Source organism: Muntiacus reevesi, chromosome 2 (genome assembly GCF_963930625.1).
Source record: "Muntiacus reevesi chromosome 2, mMunRee1.1, whole genome shotgun sequence".
Classification (NCBI taxonomy): Eukaryota; Metazoa; Chordata; class Mammalia; order Artiodactyla; family Cervidae; genus Muntiacus; species Muntiacus reevesi.
In genome coordinates, this window is record NC_089250.1 from 159,452,888 (window position 1) to 159,460,504 (window position 7,617).

At 47.2% G+C, this 7,617-nt stretch overlaps 1 long non-coding RNA gene across 2 annotated transcripts; it reads left to right on the forward strand.

Annotated features, from left to right (window-relative positions):
• Nucleotides 1-510: 510 nt before the first annotated feature.
• On the forward strand, nt 511-7,229 carry LOC136158338 (uncharacterized). Of its 2 annotated transcripts, none has more exons than XR_010661328.1 (3): nt 511-614; nt 6,690-6,938; nt 7,072-7,229. It is a non-coding gene; the product is annotated as an uncharacterized lncRNA (long non-coding RNA). The 2 variants fall into 2 exon arrangements; XR_010661329.1 differs by having other exon boundaries at nt 567-614; nt 6,720-6,938.
• The last annotated feature ends 388 nt before the right edge of the window (nt 7,230-7,617 follow it).

Sequence of the window (7,617 nt, forward strand, 5' to 3'; positions counted from 1 at the left end):
AAGAGAACTTGGACCCCACTTGTTCCAGATATATTTGACCTCCATTTGCTTTACTCTCACTGGGCGATGGTTTAACTGACCCCCAATCCATTTTCAGTGATCATAAAACATGAATTCAAATGCCAACTGTGCCTTGTGACTTTTTTTCTTTTTTTGCTGGGTGACCTTGGGCAAATTCCTTTGCTTCTCCAAACATGATATTCTTCCTCTGTAAAGTGGGGTTGTCCACTTATTGGGCTGTTGACATTTTCAAATATTTAATAAGGGGTTTGAAAAATCATAAAGAATTGTACAGGAGACAGGGATGAGCTGTTATTAAACTCTCACTCAAAACTGGCCTAAGAATGGGCCAGAAATTCCTTCAGGCCTGTTTGTGCTGTGCCTTGCACGTAGCAGACACGTGGCAAATATTTGTTGAATGATTGGAATCCCAGGGGCTGCTGGAGTTGTGGAGGATCTCCACACAGCACATGGGCTGTGCTACTTTCTGTCCGAGAGCAGGTCTCTGATGGGGCAGCTGGAAGGGTGGGTCGTGGGCCTGGACCAGGGCTTTCTGGTACCTGCTTGGCGCCAAGGCCACTTAGTCGCCCGTCATGAGGCATCTGTCAGCCAAGGTAGGAAGATGGATTTCCAACAGCCGGTGGGGATGGTGCTGGTGGTGGAGCTTGTGTTTTTCTGCTCGTGTTGTAGCTGTTTTTCCTCTTTTCTTTTGGGAATAAATTACTGTGGCTTTATAGCCCTTACGAGGGGTTCCTGGAAACTCCAGTTGGATGAATCCCAAAAACTGAATTCTTTTTCGAGTTTCCAACTCCCTCAGATCCTCATTTGGAAGGAAAATGGGGTCAGTCTCCTTGCTTTTTGACAGACACCCGATCACCCTCCACACAGGGTCACCTCTCCTTGATCTTGGAAATCTTTTTTTTTCCCCCCCAAAGGACTCTCAAGGACATGGCTGAGCCACTCAGAAACACAGCCACTCCCTGAGGGTGAAGAGAGCACTTTGGAAGCCATGTCACCTTCATGACCAAGTGATCAAACCAATCAGGACAGAGCTGGGGGGTGGGGTGGGGTTGAGGACTTGCCCAGTCTCCTTGTCTAGTCCTGTATTCCTTTCTCCTAAGAAATAGGCATTGCCATCCGTCGAACGCTTTTGCACCCATGTAGGTTTCATAAGCGTCAGTGATGCTCTATTGTCAATTAAATTAAACAACTCCTCTGTCCCCGCCCCATCTTAGAAGAACACTCTGTGCAGCCAAACATCTGTAGCCCAGGATATGCAATCTCCCTCTGTGTCATTTTGCTCCAGACAAAAATGGTGGAAAAGCTGAAATTTATGCCTTTGGAATCTGAGGCATTAACCATTGTAAATCAGCCCTAGGTGCCCAAAGGTAGCAATTACCGCTCTCATTAATAGATTTCCCCAGCCTCGCTCATAAAACAACTCTGGAAATGTCTCAGGGGACAGGGTGGGGGAAGTGTGCCCGGGGATCATTAACAGTCAAGTACCCTGGGTGTAGAGGGAGCCCGGAGCCCTCTCCCCGGGGCCGGCCCGGCGGACGTGAGAGAAACTGCACGCACACAGGGGCCCCCAGCCAGGACCGGGGAGCCGCTGGCATGAGGTGGGCGTGTGGGCTGAGCAGAAGCCCCCACATCTGTGCAGTCCCTCCCAGGCACTGGGAAGCACTGGGTCTTGAAGAGGAAAGGGCTGAGGAGGCAGGCTGGGGGGCTGAGAGAAGGAAGGGGGACACAGGGCTGGAGGGGGAGAGGCGAGGAAGGCGCGCATCTCCATGACTACCGGTGACTTTCTTCTCTTGGGAACCGCAGAGACATCTTGCCTTCAGTAACCACACGGGGACAATGGGAGCCCAGGACTGGCCCAGGGTCCCCTGGCAAGTCAGTAACTAACTCAGTCATGACCATGCAGAAAGATGCAGTGGCCTGCCCAGAGTGTCCGGCGTGGACCCTTCCCGTCTCTGGTTGGTTGTAAACTGGATTTGCACCCAGGCAATGCTTTCTTCTGCCTGGTCTGGATACGGAAGGGTGCTTGAGCTGCGGGTGTTACTTGTTCACTGCTAGGCCTCCCAGGTCCCGAGGCTGGGCTGCCTGTGGGGAATGGCCCACCGTGGCTGGGGCAAAGCGGGGAGGGCGGATTTATTATCTCTAGTCTCCGGTGCTTCACGGGTCAGGTGACATGGCTAATCCTTAATTACACCTAATGTTAAAGGTTAGTCCACCTCTGGGATGTTTCCCAGCTTGAAGGTGCCTATGGAAAATTAGTTCATTCGTAAAACAAAGTGTCAGATTACAGACCCAAATGGTTTCCCCTCATCTCTGGTGGAGGCGGAGTTGGGGTGGGGGGACGCTGCTGCTGAGAAACATCCCGAAGCTAGCCTCCTGACTCATCCGTTACCTCTAACAGGGTGTCAGATGAATGATTCCCTTCTAGAGAGATAGTAACTGTGCCCAGAGGAAGGGCGAGTTCAAAGGGCTTCAGAAGCATCGGACAATCACTCAGACCGACAGAGGTCAGCGTGAGGAAGATGAAGCCCAGGGAATTTCATGCTGATGGTTCAGCTTCCCTGTTCCTCCACAAATGCCTTCCCACCCCCATGCCGCTGTGCTTCGTATGATCAATGGAGATGTTGCAAAGTTGCTGAGAAGTGCTGGGGCCCCTGACTAACCCAGGTGGGCCCAGAAGTCATCACAGCGAAGTGCCTGCACTCCGAGGCAGTTTTGCTGGGGCCAAGTTCTGCTCGCTCTAAAGATGAGTTCCCATCAGTCCAAAATATATTAACTCATCCTGCAAGTATTTCCTGGGCCCTCACTCTGCCACGTACTATTCTAGAATCTGGGGATGGATTGCAGTGACCAAACGGACCAAACAAGAACGGCTCCCCTCCCAAAGCTTCCATTCTAGTGTTCGAGGGCACAGACAGAAAACAAATGAAATGTGTTAGTAAAATGATAGTGTTTTCTGATGGTGATGAGGACCATGGAGAGAAAGAAAGAAAGCAGGGGAGAGAGATAGAGGAAATATTGACCCGAGTGTGTGCTGTATGTTTTGATAGGGTATTCAGAGAAGCTCTCACCCAAAGTTGAGAGTGGTGCAGGAAACAGAAGGAGATGAGACAGTAAACCAAGAGGAGATCTCAAAGAGCAGACATTCCAGGCAGGGAACAGCAAGTGCAAAGGCCCTGAGGCAGTAGGATGAAAGTGTGTTTGAAGAGCAGCAGGGAGGCTACGTGGCTGGAGCAGAGAGAGTCAGGGAAGAATAATAGAAGACGAGGTCAGGGAGAGCAAAGGGCCATGCATTGGTTTCTGTGCCTCTAGCTTGTGCTCAGCATTCCCTGACCTTGACCACGGATGTGACATGTTGGCTGTGTGTTTTAGAGTAGGGGTCAGCAGACTACAACTCTTTAGCCAAATCTGCCCACCTGCCTGTTTTTGTTGATAAAGTTTGACTGGAATAAAGCTACACCCATTCATTTGTGCATGCATGCTAAGATGCTTCAGTCTTGTCTGACTCTTCGCAACCTTATGGACAGTAGCCCGCCAGGCTCCTCTGTCCTTGGGATTCTCCAGGAAAGAACACTGGAGTGGGTTGTTATGCCCTCCTCCAGGAGATCTTCCTGATCCAGTGATCGAACCCACGTCTCTTATATCTCTTGGATTGGCAGGTGTGTTCTTTATCACTAGCGCCACTTGGGAAGCCCACCCATTCATGTACATATTGTCTATAGCTGTTTTCAGGCTTTTGGATTGGCCAAAAAGTTCATTTGGGCTTTTCCAGAAGATGTTACGAAAAAAGTCAACTGAATTTTTTGGCTAACTCAATAGAGACTCATAGTAGTAGTGACAGTGGATGAACTGAAAGCCTAAGATATTTACTATTTGGTCCATGTTTTAGGGCATGGGCTTCAGAATTAGACCACATTGGTTCAAATCTCTGTTCATTTATTATCCAAGTGGCCCTGGGCAAGTTACTTAACTTCTCAGAGCTTTATCTTTGTGAATGTAAAATGCTGATAATATCTATCTTATAGGGTTTCCTGAGATTAGATTAAACCACTAATATGAAATGCACATAGTTGATAAATCCAAATACTCCTTAAGGAGTCAGCAGTGGGTGCCTCATCCCTGACTCATAGGTTCAAGATCTTAGCAAAAGGCTTCATTGGTCTAAGTCTCAGTTTCCCTATCTGTTAAATGGGGATAATTATTTATGAAACTAAAACGAAATACACTGTGTGGCTTCTAGGAAGCACACATTAAAAGGAAGTTGCTGCTTTTAGTTTCATTAAATTACCCTCCAACATCTCCTTTGTGTGGGGCCATCTGCAAGTCCTCCAGGATCTGGGAGAAAAAAATCCAACATCTGTCTGTATATCTATGTGCCACTGTCCTGCTGCTGGCTCCTGGAGCATACTCCAGCTGACGGTGCCTGGAAGGGAGTGCGTATTAAAAAACCCTCCCTTCCCCACAGCTTGGCATCTGGCCTAAACCCACTGCTACCTGAAAGAGTGCCAACCTGTTCAGCACGTTTGAATTTGCAAATAATCTCTTATTTACTCTCAGAGTATCCACAAAGCTGAGGCTTGTCATGGGTTTTTATTATGTGGTAATAAGTACTGTTGGGGAAGATCTATCTTTGCAAAGCCCAATTAGTGTATTTATTTATTAGGCTCTTGTATCATCAGGTAAGAGTAATAAATAAGAGGGTCATTATAGGATTCTGCCCACTGAACCCAGTTTGAGCATCTGCCGATGGGCAGGGGTGGATGGCAAATGGTAAGAATTTGGGGTGGGACGGTGGTTGGGGCTTGGGAAACGTTGATTTTGTTGGACTTTGTCATGCCGCTTGGCTGTGATGACAATCCACTTGAGTTATATTGCATTAAAAAAAAAAAGTGGCGAGAGTCCAGTGGTTGAAATGCAGACACCCACATGTATTTATATTTGCAGTGGCTGGGCCATGTGTGCGGTGATACAGCGAACGAGAAAGTTGTGGAACTGAAAATAACATATGTCTGTCTGAAGTGCCAGAGGAAATTGTAGCACAGGCGAGAAGGGGAAGGGTCCAGATTTAGAGATGGGGGAAGAAATATGCTCCTTGTTCAACCGTGGTGTTTATACACAGCCCTCATTTCTGCTCACACATAATGAACAGCCACAAAACTGACAGGAAAACAAATGCAAAACTGGGCAAGTTGATTGTTTCTTCGAGAGTTGGTTGGAGGAATGGAGTTCTGGATTGAAAATAAAGTTCTGGCAGATTGAACTTTGACCCCCACCCCACCCCCTTTTTGCGGGTTTCTGAGTTCCTGGGATCTGGTTTGTGAGAACGACGCCGTGGATCGTGGCTGAAGCAGGTCGAGGTGGACACGGTTAGAAAGGAATTCATCCTTCACCACAAACCTCCTTGACTTAAAAATGATTAAAATAAAAATCTCCGAACCAATTACTTTCAGTCCCCTGAGAGCCAGAGGATCGTTTAGGGTTTTTCTGGACTCAGGGACCCCTAAGATCACATTTCTCTTCTGGCAAGGGTGTTATTTTTAAGCCATGGTTACCAGCCTCCAACTCTTAGTTCCATGTGTCAATATGTATAAATAGATGTGACTAAATTAAAAAAGAAATAATAGGTAGAATTCACATCTTTGTTTTTTTTCTTTCCATCTTCATGAAAACAAGTAACAGGTTTGACTTCATTTTCCACATTTCTCTTTGCCGTTTTGATGTTATCAGATGCAGCCCAGTTAACCTCTGAGTCTGACGTTATCAGACTCAGAGCACATATGATCTTCACAAACAAAACTCCATAGAAAGACTCAGTCTCTGACACCTCTCAATGGGTCTGTGACTCATTGCCTTCAGAGCACCCCTGAATCCCAAGCTCAGATCCAGCTGGAAACCTCCCACCATGGCCCTTGGCTTGAAACTAGACCCTCCATATTTTAACATACAAGATGGCCAAGTCACTTACATCTAACTTCCTTACCTCAGTGTTTTCATCTGCAGAATGGACATAATACTCTTGCCACCTGCCAGGATCCAGGAGAGGATGGGAGGAGTTGGAGAAGCACCCTTGGTGGGACTGAGTAGCTCTGAAGTGAAATAGAGCCCAGTGGCCACTCAGCAATTGTTTTCTGCTTCTTTCTCACCTTACTGGTTAAATGTGACCAACATGTGGTTTCCATGCCCTTATCTCCCTTCTGTTCAGATGTGAGTTCAATTTGTCAGGCATGCTGGTCCCAGAGACCTGAGCCTGGGGGCTGAGCTATGGCAGCTTGAACCAGGCACCTCCCCTTGGTTTGGTGTGTTACACCTCATGACAACTGCCAGAAAGGCACTGCTGGTCCCTTTTCACAGATTGGGAGACTGAGGTGCAGCTGCTCCTTTCACACCAGTTGAAACTTAACTCTAACACTTGCGGCAGTTTAAAAAAATACGGTTGTTACAACCAAAGACATATGCAGCTGTCTGTCTGTGGAGAAGGATGAGGCAGGCAGGCAGAAGGCAGGGCATTCAGGTGAGGGTCTTAGGAAGAAAACACTGGATCCTTCCACATGCTGGGTAGTGGGTCTAATAGTGTCCCCCTTACCTCGAAAAAAAAAAAAAATTTGTGTCTGCCCAGAGGTCAGAATATGCCTTTGTTTGGAAATAGAGTAATGAACATGTAATTCGTTAAGGCTCTTGAGAGTAAATCATCCTGGATTTAGAACAAGCCCTAAGTCCAATGACTGGTGTCCTTACAAGAAGAGGAGAGGGACACAGCCACAGAGTGAAGGAGGCCATGAAGACGGGGGCAGAGACTGGAGCCAGAGGACGCTGGGAGCCGCCAGGAGCTGGAAGAGGCAAGGAAGGATGCTCCCCTGGGGCCTCTGGAGAGGGCATGACCCTGCTGACACCTCGATTTTGTACTTCTGGCTTCCAGAATGGTGAGAGAACAAATTTCTCTTGTTTTTCTTTTTTAAGATTTTTTATTAAAATGTGGACCATCTTTAAAGTCTTTATTGAATTTGTCACAATATTGCTTCTGTTTTATGTTTTGTTTTTTTTTTTGACCACAAGGCATGTGGGATCTTCGGTCCCTGACCAAGGATCCATCCTGCACCCCCTGCATCGGAAGGTGGAGTCTTAACCCCTGGACAGCCCAGAAAAGCCCCAATTTCTATTGTTTTAAGACACCAAGGTTGGACAGTTGGTTAGGACAGTCCTAACACACTAACACTTTCCTGCTGTCCTTCTGGTGAGCTGTTTACATTTGGTCACCAGAACTGAAGGCAGGCGGGAACTCATACTGAACACACACAAGGAAGTGTTGGCTCTGTAAAGGGAAACATTAAATCTCTTTGGTGAAACAAAACAAAAGGCTGAAAAATCTCTTGTCTTTCCTTGGAGCATGCCTTAGAGACAGGATCCGTGAATCTGCGAGGAGTCTGGCAGTGTAGGGTATGGGATCGGGGCAATGATGTAAAATGATATGATTTATTGCTTTGTTGAGCAATATTTTCAGCTGTGGATCTTGCTTTCAAGCTTAACTTATTGCCGAAACAACCGGCAGGCCAGGGGACTCTGAACACACAGAAAATATCTCCAGTGACAGCAGAAAGAGCT